The sequence below is a fragment of the Olea europaea genome, chromosome 4 (assembly GCF_002742605.1).
Source record: "Olea europaea var. sylvestris chromosome 4, O_europaea_v1, whole genome shotgun sequence".
Classification (NCBI taxonomy): Eukaryota; Viridiplantae; Streptophyta; class Magnoliopsida; order Lamiales; family Oleaceae; genus Olea; species Olea europaea.
Window position 1 is genome coordinate 19,536,361 of NC_036240.1, and position 18,448 is coordinate 19,554,808.

The 18,448-nt window shown below is 35.8% G+C and overlaps 1 pseudogene; it reads right to left on the bottom strand.

Moving 5' to 3' along the window:
• LOC111393933 overlaps positions 1–17,911 on the bottom strand; it is a 25,867-nt pseudogene extending 7,956 nt beyond the window's left edge.
• Positions 17,912–18,448: the final 537 nt, after the last annotated feature.

Sequence of the window (18,448 nt, forward strand, 5' to 3'; positions counted from 1 at the left end):
AAAAAAAAAAAAAAAATAATAATAATAATAATAATAATAATAATAATAATAATAAGATATTGGAAGAAGAAGAAGAAGAGAAAAAGAAAATCTAACTTTTCTCCTATCCAGCATATCATCTAAAGACATACAGCATTTTTTTCCAATATCTAAAGGCCTAGTGGGGAGCAATTGACTTGCATAAATGGATCCCTTCAATCTGAACAAAATTTGGCTCGATATTGGCAATAAAATAAATATTTTGCTTTATTCAATAGGAAAATGAATTTTTCTTAAATAAATGGATGAGTACACAAGTCACGAAGCTTCTTTTGTATCTAAGCTTTATCTGATCTGTTGAGATTCGAACCCTATTCTCATCACTTATAAAAGTGTGCTTCCAAATATTAGGAAGAAGTCGTGTTTCTGATTAATACTTTTGACAATAAATGGAATTGACCGGATTGAAACACGTGGCTATGTGATGACCGTTGGATGAGCTTCCAGATGCTTCCATCTTTAAGTGTTCCATGTTGAGTAGTAAACTTGATTTTTGGACTAAATAATATGGGCTTAAGGATTTTACTTATAGGCACAAATCAATTAAAAGGCCCAACATATATAGCATTTCTAGAAGCATTATCTAGAAAAATCTATATAAATATCTACTAGAAAAATCTATATAAATATCTAAGTAAGATATGTGGTTTTATAAAGAATATCTAGAGAATTCTAGGAAAATATCTTGATGTGTGGTCTAGGTGTTTCTAGAAAACGTGTGGACTAGAATCTTCTTATAAACACTATATAAAGGGGTAGTGCCCTCCATTTTGTAACAAGCCAAAAAGTGTGTAAAGTCTTGAATTTGAGAAATACAAGTTTCCTTTTTTCACTTCCTTCTTCCTATTAGTGTTGTCCTCTTAAAAACCTTAGTCAATCCAAGTTAGTATACCCATCTTTCCTCCAACAAACTGGTATCAGAGCCCCAAGGCTCTTGTGAAAAATGGCAAGTGGGATGATTTCTTTTCAAATCCCCCAACTCAACAAGGATAACTACGATAATTGGAGCATAAGGATGAAAGCATTGCTCGAGTCGCAAGATGCATGAAAAATCGTAGAGAAAGGCTACATGGAGCCACAAGACAAGGTTGCTCTATCTCAAGCACAGAGGGATAGTTTGAAGGATGCAAGGAAGAAGGACAAGAAGGCGCTCACCCTTATCTATCAAGCCTTAGATGAAGGCATGTTCGAGAAAATAACTTGTGCTACTACGAGTAAGGAAGCATGGGAGATCTTGCAAAACTCCCACAAAGGAGTTGAGAGGGTGAAAAAGGTTCGACTTCAAACACTTCGAGGTGAGTGTGGAACTTTACATATGAAAGAATCGGAATCAATTTCTGATTACTTCTCTAGAGTATTAGCTATTGGAATCAATTAAAAAGAAATGGAGAAAAGTTGAACGACACTCGAGTAATTGAGAAGATATTTAGGTCTTTAGATTCTAAGTTTGACTACATAGTTATAGCCATTGAGGAATCTAAAGATCTAGATAGTATGAGTGTCGATCAACTCATGGGATCTTTACAAGCCCATGAGGAAAGACTAAGGAAGAAGGTGAAAGAAGAGCCATTAGAGCAAGCTCTTCAAACAAAGCTCACTTTGAACGAGGGTGAAGGAAGGTTCAATAGTAGAAGAAGCCAAAGAAGAAGAGGACGAGGCCAAGATCGAAGAAGAATTGCATTCTACAAGGAGGAAAGAAGACAAAGTTCATTTTCTACCAGAGGTCGCGGAAGAGGAAAAGGTATGAGGCAAAATGAAGGACCAAGGTATGACAAATCTCAAATTAAATATTATAATTGTCAAAAACTTGGTCATTATGCTTCAGAATGTAGAAATATTACTAACCAAGTTGAGGAGAAAGCCAACTACGCTTGTCGGGAAAGTGAAGTAGATCCTGTACTACTGTTGGCTTACAAAGGTGAAGAGAGTAGAAAAAAGAATACTTGGTATTTGGATACAGGAGCAAGCAACCATATGTGTGGAAGAAAAAATATGTTTGTGGAGCTGGATGAATCAGTAAGCGGCAACATTGCCTTTGGAGATGAATCCAAGATCCCAATGAAAGGAAAAGGTAAAATCTTGATCCGCTTGAAAAATGGTACGCATCAATTTATCTCAAATGTCTATTATGTGCCAAATATGAAGAATAACATTTTAAGTTTGGGACAAGTCTTAGAGAATGGCTATGATATTCATTTGAAAGATCATAGTCTTTCAATAAGAGATCAAAGAGAAAATTTGATTGCCAAAATTCCTATGACAAGAAATAGAATGTTTGCGTTAAGCATTCAAAATGATGTCGCTAAATGCTTAAAAGCTTGTTTTAAAGATTCATCTTGGTTTTGGCACTTGAGATTTGAGCATCTTAATTGTGGAGGTTTAAAGTTGTTGACTAAGAAGAAAATGGTGAAAGGTTTGCCTCCAATAAATCATGCGGATCAATTATGTGAAGGATGCTTACTTGGAAAGCATTCGAGAAAAAGTTTTCCAAAAGAAGCATCTACAAGAGCTAAGAAGCCGCTAGAACTTGTACACTCTGATGTTTGTGGACCAATTAATTCAAGCTCTCTCGGTAAGAGCAATTATTTTGTTCTTTTTATTGATGATTTCAGTAGAAAGACATGGGTCTATTTTCTCAAACAAAAATTGGAAGTTTTTGAAACTTTTAAGAAGTTTAAAGCTCTCGTTGAAAAAGAAAGCGGATATAGTATCAAAGCCTTGAGATCGGATAGAGGAAGAGAGTTCACCTCCAAAAAGTTTGAGAAATATTGTGAGGAAAATGGAATTCATTGCCTATTAACAGTTCCATACTCTCCACAACAAAATGGAGTATCCGAAAGAAAGAACAGATCCATTCTTAACATGGCCCACTGCATGCTCAAAAGTAAGAGATTACCCAAAGGACTTTAGGCTGAAGCTGTTAATTGCGTCGTGTATCTGTCTAATCGATTGCCTTCTAGAAGTGTGTGGAATAAGACACCACAAGAAGCATGGAGTGGAAGAAAGCCCAGCATCTCTCACTTACGAGTATTTGGGAACATTGCATATGCTCATGTACCAGATCAAAAACGGTCCAAGTTAGATGACAAAAGTGAAAGGTATGTCTTCATCGGCTATGACTCTCGCTCTAAAGGCTACAAGTTGTATAATCCAAACAATGAGAAGATCACCATAAGTAGAGATGTCGAGTTTGATGAAGAAGGAGCTTGGGATTGGGGTGTCCAAGAAGAAGACTATGACTTCTTACCATTCTTTGATGAAGAAGAACAAGCGAATGGATAGCAGCAAGAGATTATCAGTCCACCTCTATCACCTACTCATAGAGATGCTTCTCCATCATCTTTATAAGGAGAAAGTTCAGGCGAAAGGACACCACGGATGAGGAGCCTACAAGAGCTATATGAGGTAGCCGAAAATCAAAATGATCTCACACTTTTTTATCTTTTTGTCGATTTTGAACCAATAGGGTATGAAGAAGCGGTGCAAAATAAAAGATGGAGAGATGTCATGGATGAAGAGATTAAGGCTATTGAGAAAAATGACACATGGGAGCTGACAACTCTTCCCAAAGAAAAGAGAGCAATCGGAGTTAAGTGGGTGTACAAGGCAAAGAAGAACGCTAAAGGAGACGTAGAAAGATACAAAGCAAGATTGGTTGCCAAAGGCTACAACCAATGGTCGGAAATCGATTATGAAGAGGTATTTGCTCCTGTTACTCGTTTAGAAATCATAAGATTAATTATCTCTTTTGCAGCGTAAAATAAGTGGAAGATATTCCAAATAGACGTGAAATCGGCACTTCTAAATGGCTATCTCGAAGAAGAAATTTATGTGGAGCAACCAATGGGCTATAAAATAAAAGGACATGAAGGTAAAGTTTTGAAACTAAAAAAGGCTTTATATGGGTTGAAACAGGCTCCAAGGGCATGAAATAGTAGAATTGACAAGTATTTTCTAGAAAATGACTTTACAAAATGCCCTCACGAGTTTGCCCTTTATACAAAAGTAAATGAGAAAGGAGATATTTTGCTTGTTTGTTTGTATGTAGATGATCTTATATTCACAGGAATTAATCAAAGTATGATCACTGAGTTTAAGAAGGTCGTGGCTCAAGAATTTGAGATGACGGATATCGGCCTCATGGCCTACTATCTTGGGATAGAGGTAAAGCAAATGGAGGACTGCATTTTCATCTCACAAGAAGGATATGCGAAAGAAATTCTAAAGAAATTCAATATGGAGGACTGTAAGCCCGTATGCATCCCTGTCGAATGCCGAATCAAGTTGTCGAAGAATGATGAAGGTGAAAAAGTAAATCCAGCACTTTTTAAGAGTCTTGTTGAAAGACTAAGATATTTGACGTGCACAAGAGCAGATATCCTTTTTGGAGTCGGGCTCTTTAGTCGCTATATGGAGACACCTACCATGACCCATATGAAAACTGTAAAGAGAATTCTTCGCTACATCAAAGGTACGCTTGATTATGACTTAGTCTATTCATCAACCAATGAGTTCAAACTTGTTGGATATAGTGACAACGATTGGGGCGGAGATAGTGATGATAGAAAGAGTACGACTGGGTATGTATTTTACTTGGGCGACACAGCTTTCACTTGGAGCTCAAAGAAACAATCGATCGTAGCACTATCTACATGTGAAGCTGAATATGTTGCAGCTACATCAAGTGTCTGCCATGTGATTTGGCTTAGAAACTTGTTGAAGATGCTTGTAGTATCACAAGAAGAGCCAATCGAAATCCATGTTGATAACAAATCGGCATTGGTATTGGCAAAGAACCCAGTATTCCATGATAGAAGCAAGCACATTGATACAAGATATCACTTCATAAGAGAAAGCATTGCAAAGAAAGAAGTGCAGCTGAAATATGTAACCTCCCAAGAGCAGATTGCCGACATTCTCACTAAGCCACTCAAGCATGATGTGTTCCGCAAGTTAAGAACTCTACTTGGAGTAGCAAAATCAAGTTTAAGGGGGATGTTGAGTAGTAAACTTGATTTTTGGACTAAATAATATGGGCTTAAGGATTTTGCTTATAGGCACAAACCAATTAAAAGGCCCAACATGCATAGCATTTCTAGAAGCATTATCTAGAAAAATCTATATAAATATCTACTAGAAAAATCTATATAAATATCTAAGTAAGATATGTGGTTTTATAAAGAATATCTAGAGAATTCTAGGAAAATATCTTGATGTGTGGTCTAGGTGTCTGTAGAAAATGTGTGGACTAGAATCTTTTTGTAAACACTATATAAAGGGGTAGTGCCCTCCATTTTGTAACAAGTCAAAAAGTGTGTAAAGTCTTGAATTTGAGAAATACAAGTTTCCTTTTTTCACTTCCTTCTTCCTATTAGTGTTGTCCTCTTAAAAACCTTAGCCAATCCAAGTTAGTATACCAATCTTTCCTCCAACATTCCAAACATGCCTTTTCAACTCACTTTTGGGTCGACTATTCATTTCTCTCGTCTCTCTGTGAGAATCCCTCATTCTTGGTTTTAGGGTTTGAATTCTTTGAGTGTTCCAGTGATAAAATTGTAGTGAAGAACCTGTGATATAGTAGATCCATCCATTGCTGTGTTATGTGGTGTATTTGGTTGCAAGAACCTTAGTGGTTCGTGAAAGGCAGTAGAGTTTTGGGCAGATCTGAGTGATCTCGCATGTGTTCTTGTTGAAGATTGATCTATTTTGTGGTTCTCTTGCAAAGATTAGTCTTCATGACTTGGTGTTGTAAATTTTTGGAAGTGTTGTATATTCTTGTTGCCGTTTTTGGCTTATAGTGTAACCGAACTTTATCCATTTATAATGGATGCTCAACAGGGGATTATGTGTTAGAAAGTGGTCGCCGAACCTCTGGGGCTACGGCCAAAAAAATCCTTGTGTTGATCCTTTTATTTTTGCACTTTATTTTGTTATTGAATGTTTGATCATTGAACTTGGTTAATCTTGAAGTTTTCTCGTTCTTTCATGATCAATGGTATTCCAGATAATCAATAAACTTCAACCAATATATTTTAGTACCAAGAAATATGGGGAATGTTGAAGAACTGTTCTTCAGACAAAATTGGCTTGCATATCGTTCTCCTCCAGTTTCTATGATCTTTGTGCACCGTGCACATGGAATTCAAGTTCTAACTAATACTGAATTATTTGGTTCCCCAAATAAACACTATAAAATTGGTGGAAACTGGAAAGAGATTGTTTTCTCTGAAAACTTGATAACAAGAGATTTATTTACATAACTCATTTATGTTAAGAAAGGAAAAAACTACCCAGTAATGTCTATTAATCAAGGATAAGAATCACAAATTTACATGAAACGTATAATGCCATTAAACTAGGACTGTTAATAGACGAGGCTACGACCACTTCTAATTGGTGATGAGATGTCACTGGAAAATGATGACAGAACTACAATATATTCTATATATTTCTTCAATTATTTGTTAACTAAACAAGATGTTTATTAAAATAAACCCAAAAGAGGAATTTTCTACAAATAATTTGTTTTATTATGTCAGGAAAGGTGTTTGGCAGCAGTAAATGGAAACCAAAAAACCTGGAGCATCGTAGTATTCAGGCGGATCATAGAAAACCATAGCTTCACGTAACCGATGACACTTCCACCCAGTACCAGCATATTGGAAGGTTGTATGTATAGCATAGGGCTCCAATCTGAGTTGCTGATACATAGACTGTTAAAATGCACAAGTGTTTAGCTTACTCCTAAACATGCTGCATTTTTGTCATGCAAAATTTAAGAATTCAATTTTACATTTAAACTATAATGTGTTTCTAAAATTTCTTTGCATTTTATTTGCAATCAAGGTATAATTTGGAAATTGAGGTGATATGGTAAATGCAAAAGAAGACCTGGACAAAGTAGGTGTGCCCGCTACAAAAAATGCTGGCGGGGAGAAACCCCAGCTTAAGGTTTCCATCATAAGCATATACAAGTCCACTATCTTCGTCAACAGGTGGGCCAATCTTCCTGCGGACAAGCTTATTGTAACCGTATTGATCCCATATCTTGTCATCAGCTAGAAGCGTCTCTTTCCATTCTTTTGCCAGTTTTTTCGAAGGGTCAGTTGACCTCCAATGAAAAATTCCAATATTGTAGGCACCACCAGCTTTCCAGAAGAAAAGGAACCAAATTTCATGAAAATGAATGCAACGCTGAAGTAATGCCTAATTTATGAAAAATGGCTCAGATCTAATAAACTCATAAACAACAGCAGCTACTTGACTATTAAATAATCCACTCCTGTTTCATAATGAATGTGCTTTTCTTCTTGAAATATTTCTAAATAATGTATAATATGTAAAATAGAAGATTTTAGTGTCTATTAAAATCATTGAATTATCTGGAAGTAATCCTTCATTAACGGTAGGCTCAACTGATAACTTTACCTAAATAATTATTATTGAGTCAAGTCTATAGACGTTCATTTTAAAGCCAAATGGCAATAGCAACTATTATTTACAACTGAACAGAAGATCTTAGATGATTTTAATTCCTTGGATGGTGGCACTCTGCCTCATTACCTAAGCATAGTTTCCTCACTTCAGTGAAAGAGAAAAGAAAAAAATTCGATCAATACAAAGAACACGATCATTTCTTTCATCACATGGCATAATCATTCATTACGTCATGGTCATTTTAGGACTCAATATTCTGCATGGTCAATGCATTTGGAAACTCCATAAATGAAACAGAGATGAGCAACAGAAAGTTCTTCTGTGCAAGGTTTACCTTGCTGCCAGTCCTCCAGCCTGTCATCAGTAACAGTGGGTGAAACTTGACCAGTAGAAGTTAACACATCTGCTTGGGGAAAACATGCAATATATGGAATGGGGTTCTGTTCAGAAAACATAGCCAGTAGTGAAAAGAATGTTGCAGCAAAAAACTGGGTGTACGTTCTTTTTCCAATGGCCGGGATAGGAGGCCTAGGATGCTAATTTGGGATTCGAAGATGGCAAAGAAAGGAAAGTATGTGTAGAAAACGAGAGATATATAAAGAGAGAATGTTGTATTATATTTCTCTAAATAATTACAAGCATATGAGTTCAATTTATACTACCACAAAAGTCTAGAAAAGGTAACGTGCTAATCTAATGAAGGAGAAATTTTCCTATTCTAAATAAGGTATACAATCCATAATTAATCCCATAATACATGGGATTTCAACACTACCCCTCAAGTTGGATCATATATGTTGATCATATCCAACTTGCAAATGAAATCCTAAAAAATTGGTCGAGATAGTCTTTTGGTGAAGATATCTGCAATTTGTTCTTTTGTGATCCCGTCTTCAACCTTTTCTTTGATGAAGTGTCTATCAACTTCTACATGTTTGGTTCAATCATATTGGATTGGGTTTAGGGAGATGATGATAGCCGCTTTATTGTCGCAGTAAAGTTTGATTGGAGATTTTACCATGGTTTGTAATTCTTCCAGCAGTTTCCTTATGTACAATCCTTGGCATATTCCTTGTGCAATTGCTTTAAATTCAGCTTCAGCACTACTTCCCACTACCACGTTTTGCTTCTTACTTTTCCAAGTTACCAAGTTTTCCCAAACAACAGTGTAATAGCCAATAATTGATCTTCTATCTTCTATTGACCCAGCCCAATCCGCCTCAGTAAACACTTCTACTTCTTTCCTTTCAGTTTTCTTGAAGAAAAGTCCCTTTCCATGGGTAAATTTGAGATATCTGAGGATTCTCTATACTGCTTCTAGATGACTTTCCTTTGGAGAATGCAGATATTGGCTTACCACACTAACCGCGAATGCTATGTCAGGTCTTGTATGAGAGAGGTAGATTAGCTTGCCAACCAACCGCTCGTATCTGTCTTTTTCAACTGATTTTTCTGTGTCTTCTACTTTTCTTCCTGTCTCCATATGTGTATCACTTGGTTTACATCCAAGCATACCAGTTTCAGTTTGAAGATCCAGAATATATTTTCATTGTGAAACACTGATACCCATCTTTGATCTGGCCATTTCCATTCCCAAAAAATATCGCATATGTCCCAGATCTTTTACTTCAAACTTTTTAGCTAAGCTTTTCTTTAGTCTTTTCACTATATTATCTTCAATCAGTATTATGTCATCAACATATATAATTAGGATTATTTTCGCCCTTGCTTCAGATACTAGGTAGAACATAGCATGGTCTGACTATGCTTGTCGATACCCTTGATTTCTCAGTACTCTTGCAAATCTGTCAAAACATGCCATTGGTGACTGTTTGAGGTCGTACAAGAATTTTTTTAGCTTGCACAACTTGTTTTCTTCATCCCTTTTAGAGAAACCTAAAAGTAATGTCATGAAAACTTCTTCTTCCAATTCTCTATTCAAGAATGCATTTTTAATGTCAAGTTGTTGGAGGGGCTAATCCAAATTTGCTGCTATGGACAAGATAACCCAAATTGTATTCAATTTTGCTACAGGAGCAAATGTTTCTATTTAGTCAATGCCATAAGTCTGTGTATATCCTTTTGCAATAAGACGAGTTTTGTATCGTTCTATTTTTTTGGAATTTCTATTCTATCAAGATTAGAAGAAAATATGTGAAACCCTGCAGAAAGAACTTTATAGGATACAAATTTTGAGAGAGAGTAGAGAGTATATGACCAAGATTGTTTTTTGAGAGAAATAGGTAGGTCATTACCTAAGGACTCGATTTTATCTGGAGGAGTCTTATGAAGATTTGGACCTGTCATCGGTTCTCCTTATACATTGACTTTGGCTTTCTTGAATAAACTAATATCTCCTTGTTAACTTCTTTTTTTTTTTGTATTTCCCCTGAGTTTAAGTTTTCTTCTGTAAGTGGCATGTTAGGACAGGGAGGTGTCTTATGATAGGTTCCATGGGGAGATCAAAGTCGAAGAATCGATCTTTACTCAACCGATCTTCACTCAAACTCTTCCCTTGAAGATTGGGGTTTTTGAAGTAGGGGGTCCATTCGAGGAATGTGGCATCAAGGGTAACAAACACCTTTCTTGAAGATGGATCATAGCATTTGTATCCCTTTTAAGTGGATGAGTATCCAATAAAGACACATTTACGTGCATGAGGGTTGAGTTTACTCCAGTGATGGGGATGAACGTAGATGAGAGTGGTACAGTCGAATATTCAAAGGGGTAAGCTAGAATCAAGGCGGGAGACCTTGGGAAAAGATTCCTTAAATTTTTGGAGAGTGCGGCTGGGCATTCTTTTAATGAGGTAAGCAGATGCTAGAATGGCATCTCTTCAGAATAGTTTGGGCATATTTGTGATGAACATCAAGGCACGAGCAACTTCAAGAATGTGTCTATTTTTCCATTCAGCAATCACATTTTGTTGGGGGTGTCTACACAAGAGCTTTGGTAAATTATGCCTTGTGTGTGGAGAAATTCTTTCAAAGTAGTGTTGAAGTATTCGATACCGTTATCTGTACGTCAAATTTGAATTTGTGTTTAAAATTGTGTTTGAATCATTGAGTGGAAATTTATAAGCATGGTTCGGACATCAAATTTTTTCTTTAGTAGGTAGACCCAACAAAGTCTAATATGATCATCTGTCAATGTTACAAACCATTTTTTGTGAGTTCAATTTGGGATACGTGAGGGACCCCATAAATCACTGTGAATCAAGGTGAATGGTTTCGATGGTTTGTACATTGATTTTGGGAATGGAGTACAATGCTATTTTTCTAGTTCATAGTTTTCACAGTGGATGCCAAAGTTATTTTTGTTTATGAACTTAGCAGGAAATACATGTCGTAAATATTGAAAATTAGAATGACCCATTCTAAAATGCCATAGTAAAATATCGCTTCTCTAGGAATGAAAGAAAAATCACAAGTTGCAATTTGATTTAGTTTACTCACATCGACCTCGTGAAAGTAGTAGAATACATCACACTCTGTATCACTATCAATCGTCTTCCCCGAAGATAGATCCGAAAAGACACAATGAGAAGGTAGAAATTTAGCAGAACAATTGGAGCTTTTTGTTAACTAGTTAATTGACAATAAATTGCATAATAGATTTGGAACATGGAGAACAAACTATAATGATATATAGTTAGAAATTTGAGTACTCCATTTTCCTGCAACTTCAGAAAGTAAGCCATCTGTAATTTTTACTTTAATTTTGCCGGTACATGGTGTATATGATGAGAAAAGGTGGAAAGAGTCTGATGCTCCGGAGTCAATAATCTAAGGGGCTTTGGACTATAAAATACTATTCAGTGCCCTTAAATTATTACTTTTGTGGGCTAGATAACTTGATGGTTCAGAAGTTTGGAGCTTGGAGACCATTTTGGATTTTCTTAGAGCGGATCCATCAAGGCCCACTTCCTTTGGCTTAATTGCTGTAGAAACCTGAAGTTGGGCCCATATCCTGAGTACAATTGTGTTTAAATTGGGCTGACCCATTGAGTCCAATTTTACTAAATAAAAAGACCGAAGCACCTTTTGGCCCAATTGCCCTTTCCTTCATATTTGGCCCAATTAAACTAATTAGCCCAAGAATAATGGACCAACAAATATATGGCCCAAACAAAGGAATGAATTCACTTGGAATGCCGATTGGAACCCAAATAGGAACTGGAGTCCAAAATCTACCCCAGTAGCACAATTGATCAACTAGACGAAAGGGCTCAAAATCTTCCAATAAAATGGTACTCGCGCCATCAAAACTGTAGACTGGAACACAACTCACCGGTAATGTGAAAGAGGAAACCAAACTGCCAGTAACTAGAAATGAAAGACCCGACGTCGTTAGTTACAGATGACACCGCCGGAAACTCGAAGCTCAAACGCTAACCACGAAGACAATGACGTCGCTGGAAACCCGAAGGCAGAGGACTAACCATAGATAACCGAACACGTAGAGACGGAAACATGAGAGATACTGTCAACTACAAAGGACCAAACACGCACTGATAAGATAGTTTAGGCTCTGATACCATGTAGAAAACAAAAGGTATATAAAGAGAGAATGTTGTATTATATTTCTCTACATAATTACAAGCATATGAGTTCAATTTATACTATCACAAAAGTCTAAAAAAGGTAACGAGCTAATCAAAGGAAGGAGAAATTTTCCTAATCTAAATAAGGTATACAATCCATAATCAATCCCATAACACATAGGATTTCAACAGTATGTTACTCAAAACACTTTGGATATGATGCCACAACTGCATCAACAAGATCCAAGTATCTAACCCCCTTAAAAATTACAGGCCTCGCAGACACTATAATTTTGCAAGTGAATTTTTTTGAATATGAGGATAAATTCTTTGTTTCTTGCATGTAGTATATATAAACAAATTTGAGGTGAAGTCCTTCCAATATCATTTTCTTTACACAAACAGTTGATAAATAAAAATATTCCTAATTTATATTCCAGAATTCACAAAATGGGACTTATTGTGTACCTTGCATGTCAAACATTCTAAAACATAAAAATATAAAGGACAAGTCATGTGTTTGAGACATGTCAGGGAAGTGGTCCTCGCTTTTCACAAAATTAGAAGAAATTTTATAAAAGATAGGGCATTACACGTGAAGTGAAGCACAAAAAAGTCTTAGAGCATCCAATGAGTATAGGCATCTGATATGCAACAATCCACACTTTAGGCGGAAAGTCTGTGCTTCATTGCATATATATATATATATGCAAACACACCCAATACATACATAAACATATAGATATAAACACACATTAAAAACGAAGACATGCACAAATCAACACATATCATTCATCCTATGTCAAAAGAAAAAAAAATGTTAAAGCATAAATATTACCTTTAACCAAACCATGTCTGCGTCACACCCGTAATTCAAAGCCGAAAGGTAAAAGAGAATCAATTAGAATTACCTTTTCTCTCCCCATTTTGTGAAATGTCGACGAGCCCCAACCAACATCTACTGTGCTCATATGACTGTCCATATCAAAAACTGGAATGCCTTTCCAGTAGAGAGCCTCCAACAGTTTTGCATCCATAGCACTTGAGAACAAATAACTAGTCTTGATAGCCAATAAAACAATTGCTAGCAGGGTTAACGTTTGTTTTTCGTAGAAACAATACATAGACACTAACCCACAAGAAGGTTATCAACACCCATATCTGACAAGTGTTTAACCCAAGTAAGGATGAAACCCAAGAAAGCAAAGTTACCAAATGTCACTATTATAACATTATCCTTCTCTCTTTGCTGAACCAAATCCTTTGTCAATTCAGGGCCGGTCCTGTGGCGAGGCCCATGAGGCCTGCGCCTCAGGCCCAAAACCGGATGGAGGCCTCATTTTGGCCCAGTTCTTTTTTTTTTTTTCTTTTTTTTAAATGAAGTGAAAGCCGAAAGGAAAATATTTTTTCATTTCCTTTCCCTCCTGCGAGTTGCCACTGCTCCGCCTCAGCCTCCAACTTCCAAGACTCCAACTCCAACTGGACCAGCGAGCCAGCGACTAGGCAATTATTGAGCTTTCATGTAGGGTTTTATCTTTTCCCAATTGAATTAAAACCCCCAAATCCTTGAAATCAAAAAAATCCCCAAATCCATTTCTGTAGAAGCTTCACTCCAAAACCCCCCAAATCCTTCGAATTTCTCGATTGGCTTCACAAAGCCGGCTGCTCTCTTTGTCAGGTGATTGTATCAGTATTACCTTTCCTATTTTTTAATATTGCTCTCAGCCAACTGCTTACTGTGTTGGGCTTGAAATGGTTCATATGTAATCGACATAGAACACTATGTGAACTGAAGTTGATTGGTTAACATTCTTGCATAATTTAGGTCATCTAGCATAGATCCAGAGCCGATCCTGTGACTAATCGATGAAGATGTGTAAAAAAAATGGAGATTGATAAGCTATTAGTGAAAAATTAACGTAAACAATTCACTATTTTTATAATTATACAATTAGGTGATTCATTATGAATATATTTATTTATTGCTTATTTGAGTGGAAGGGCAATTTTGTGTCTTTACAATAACTTAATGGAAAATTTGGATGGAACAGTCATTTGAAACAGTAGCTACTAATTCATAAAAAGTTAAGGATAATGATGTTAAGAATTAAACTTTGAGGATAGAAGAAGTGTTAAGATGGTCTGTCAGGTCTCTTTTGTTGGCAGATTTTTTGAAGATGATCTGGTAACAAGTAATTGTAAGTGATCTAAAATGATGTAATAAAAAATTATTTCGTTAAATTTAATGAAAAGACGAACGACAATGTGAAAACCAGACGAAACCAGAAGCCTGCATCGATTTCATACATATATACGTGTAAGCAACGGAGACAATAATCAATTAACCATTGATCGATGTTTCTTGTTTGGTACACTTCTTTTCCAAATTTCCCAGTGGCTATTTGTCCATCTCCTGCTTCTACTTGTGCTCACAGTTTCTCACCAATGGCAATTGTGGATAATCAATGTTTTTATTCTCACTTACTTAAATCTAATGTTTCACCTTTCTGGAATTTCAAACCAAGTTTCAGCTCCAGGCCTCTGTCTCTTTCTATTGCCAGCAAATGGCCCAGAACATTTTCTCAAGGTGAAGTCTTTAATTTTAGTATCACCATGTTTTTGTCTTCCTTCTTCCTTGAAAATTTTATTTGAAGAAAATTAACCCGGAAAAATTGAAGGGAGGGGGTGCATTGTTTATATTTATATTTTCAACAACGACTTTAATTATGAGATGATTGATAATATTTATTTGAATATGGAGATCAATATTCCTATCATGTTCATATTTGTATTAGCGTGTAATTCGATGATCATGTTAATATTTGTAATAGTGTTTGATGTGAAATTTTTGTTTTAGGGTCGGGAGTTGTGAGTCTTGTGGCAGTGGAATTCTTGAAGGTGTAACTCCGCAGTTTTCGTCGAAATTCTACTTGTCAGGTAAGCAATGGCTTGGCTTAACTTGTTATTGAAGAAATTGAAAATGTTTGAAGCATTGTCGGCTTATATAATTGTGGCTTGGTCGACTTATATGATTGATTATTAGAGGATCAACAATTGCACAGGCGCACATAATAACTATATTGAAAACTCTAACTGTGTGATGATTTGAGATATTTTATAATTGTTTTTTTAGGTTAATCATTGGGCATTAGATATAGATTCATACACCATGCCTCCTAAATATGAGTCTGGTGCTCAAAAGAGAAAAAGGAAACGAAATAAAATTTCATTAATTCAAAGTCAAGCAGGGGATATTGGCAAGTACTTTAAAAGCAACAATGTGAATACGTTGAATGAGGATGAAGTAGAGATTCAACATGCATGTGTTAATCAAGTAGATGATAAAGATGAAGAAGTGAGTCAACCTACCTACGTTAATGTAGTAGATGATAAGGAAGAAGAGGTGATGAAACCTGCATGTGTTAATGAAGTAATGACAAGGAATACGAGGTTGCTTTTCTCTAAATTTGGATGATCCCAGGAATTGGAAAATCATTGATCAGAGAACAAGGGATTACTAGTTGAAAGGGGTTCAAATAGAGTTGATGACATCTCGTTTTCAAAAGATTGTAAAAATAGGCATTTTGATTCTTCTCAATATAAGCGATTGCTATGAAATGGGCAAACAATTGATAGAAGATGGCTAGTATATTCAATATCTATGGACAGGATCTTTTGCTTTTGTTGCAAGTTGTTTAAAACACCTAAAAATGTTACCAGAGTTGGCCAACTTGGTAACGATGGATTCAAAGATTGGCATAATTTGCATCAGTCTATTAAAAGTCATGAAGAAAATAAAGAGCATTTATATTGCATGACTAGCTGGATTGAATTGGAAAATAGGCTTTGAACAAAAACTACAATTGATAAAAGCGTTGAATTGTTGAACGATGCAGAAAGAGAACATTGGAGGCATGTATTAACAAGGATAATTGCTATTGTAAAAAGACTCACCAAAAACACCTTGCCATTTCGAGGAGATGATGAGAGGCTAAATGTTAAGAGCAATGGTTTGTTTTTACAAATGGTGGAAATGGTTAGTGAATTTGATCCAATAATGAAAGAGCACCTTCGGCTGGCCAATGCAAAAGAGATTCAATACACGTATCTTGGCAAAAAAATCCAAAATGAGTTGATACAGTTGTTGGCTAATGAGGTGAGAAGTGCAATTGTCAAGAAAGTTAAACATGCAAAATATTTTGCAGTTATACTTGATTGTACTCCAGATGCAAGTCAGGAGGAGCAGATGTCGTTAATAGTACGATTTGTAGATGATTCGGCAAACTTACCTACAGTTAAATAATATTGGCTTGAATTTTTGAGGTAGATGACACAACAGGACTTGGACTTACAACCGAGCTTCAAAAGGTTTTGATCAAATTTGATCTGGATATTAATGACACTAGAGGGCAAGGATATGATAACGGACCTAATATGAGTGGGAAGCATAAAGGTGTGCAAAGAAGAGTACATGAAATGAATCCCCGAGCTTTCTATACACCATGTGGTGTTCATAATCTAAATCTAGCGTTATTTGATATGGTGAATTGTTGTTCCAAAGCTGTATCCTTCTTTGGAGTGATACAATGCATCTACACTTTGTTTTCATCTTCTACCAAGCAATGGCAAATTTTTAAAGATAATGTAAAAGGGTTGACAGTGAAGCAGTTGTCACAAACACATTGGGAAAGCCATGTTGAGAGTGTGAAGCCTATAATGGACCAAATTGCACAGATAAGAGAAGCATTACTTGATTTGGCAGAAACTAACGAAAATCCTAAAGTAAAGAGTGAAGCTGAGTCGTTGGCAACACATGAACTTCAGAATTTTGAGTTCTTGCTTGGCATGGTAATCTGGTACAGGTTGTTGCATGCAGTCAATATTGTATGTAAATTTCTTCAAACTGAATTCATGGATATTGATCATGCTATCGACCTATTGCAAGGACTTGTTTCATTTCTTGAAGATTATAGAGAAATTGGATTTGCCATTGCCATGGATGAAGAGACAAAAAAGGCAAACGAAATGGGAATTGAAACTGTATTTACAGAAAAATGCATAATTCGAAGAAAAAAGCAATTTGATGAAAACTGTAGTAATGAGGTAAAGAATCAGTAGAAGAATCATTTAGAGTTTAGTACTTTGTTTTTATAATTGATCAAGCTTTATCTTCTCTGAGGACTTGATTTGAACAATTCAAACAATATGATGATAAATTTGGATTTTTGTGTAATTTAAAGAGATTAAGGAGTGCAACTTTATCAAGTTTGTTGAACTGTTGTATGAATCTTGAGAAATATCTTGAACATAATGGGGTTTCGGACATCAGTGGAGATGATTTATGTTCGGAGTTACAAGTCTTGAAGATTTATTTACCAAATGAAGCAACAAGAGCAATTGAAGTGCTACACTATTTGAAGACATTGGATGTTTGTTTCCCAAATGTTTATATTGCTTACAAAATTTTGTTAACCGTACCGATTACAGTTGCATCTGTGGAAAGAAGTTTCTCGAAATTGAAGTTGATCAAGACCTATCTTCGATCAACTATGTCACAAGAAAGATTAAACCGGTTGGCTATGTTATCAATAGAAAAAGAAATGGTTGAGCAGCTAAGTTATTCAGATTTGATTGATGTTTTTTGCCTCTAAAACAGCAAGACGAATAGTATTTAACTAATTGTTTAAAAATTTTGGTTTGATGGTTTATAATATAAATCGTTTCTATGATATATTTCGTTATTGTTTTAATGTTAGTTTTTTAAGTTAGCAATGAATCGCATAATACACTTTGAATTTTGTCGTTGGGGGGCCTAATTTTCATCGTTCACCTCATTGCCCATCAAACACAGGATCGGCTCTGTATCAATTGGAAGGTCTTCAGAGATGGCATTTTTGAACCACGAGACGGAAACTGCCAAATAGGTTTTAGATATTTGTTTTGAGGGCGGAATGTTAGCTTTTAAACTGTACTGACTACTATTTGGGAAGAAGTGTTAGATGATTGATTTGAGGATGTGCAACTTACATCTGAAATAAGAAATGCCAGGGGTCATCAACAAAAACAAATACAAAATAGAATTATAGTAACTGCTGATGATAATGATTAGCAAATTATCCTAACCATTGCCCAATTTTATGTTGTTTCTTTCAGATTTAAATTGATAATACACTTTATGTATATCGCCCATTGATTAAAAAAAAAATACTTGATTGCTTTTCAAAAAAACAAATAATGATTATCAAACCAGAGCAAGTGAGATTTCAAAAACTACACGCCAGTAATGCACAAATGATTGAAACTCTACATGATGCATATTATTTGGCAGGGAATCAGTATAAGTCCTTTTACCTGTAACACAATGTCAACTCCCATATCTATTACACTACCTCCACCCTGTGAAATTAATGAAGAAAAATCATGTTCCGA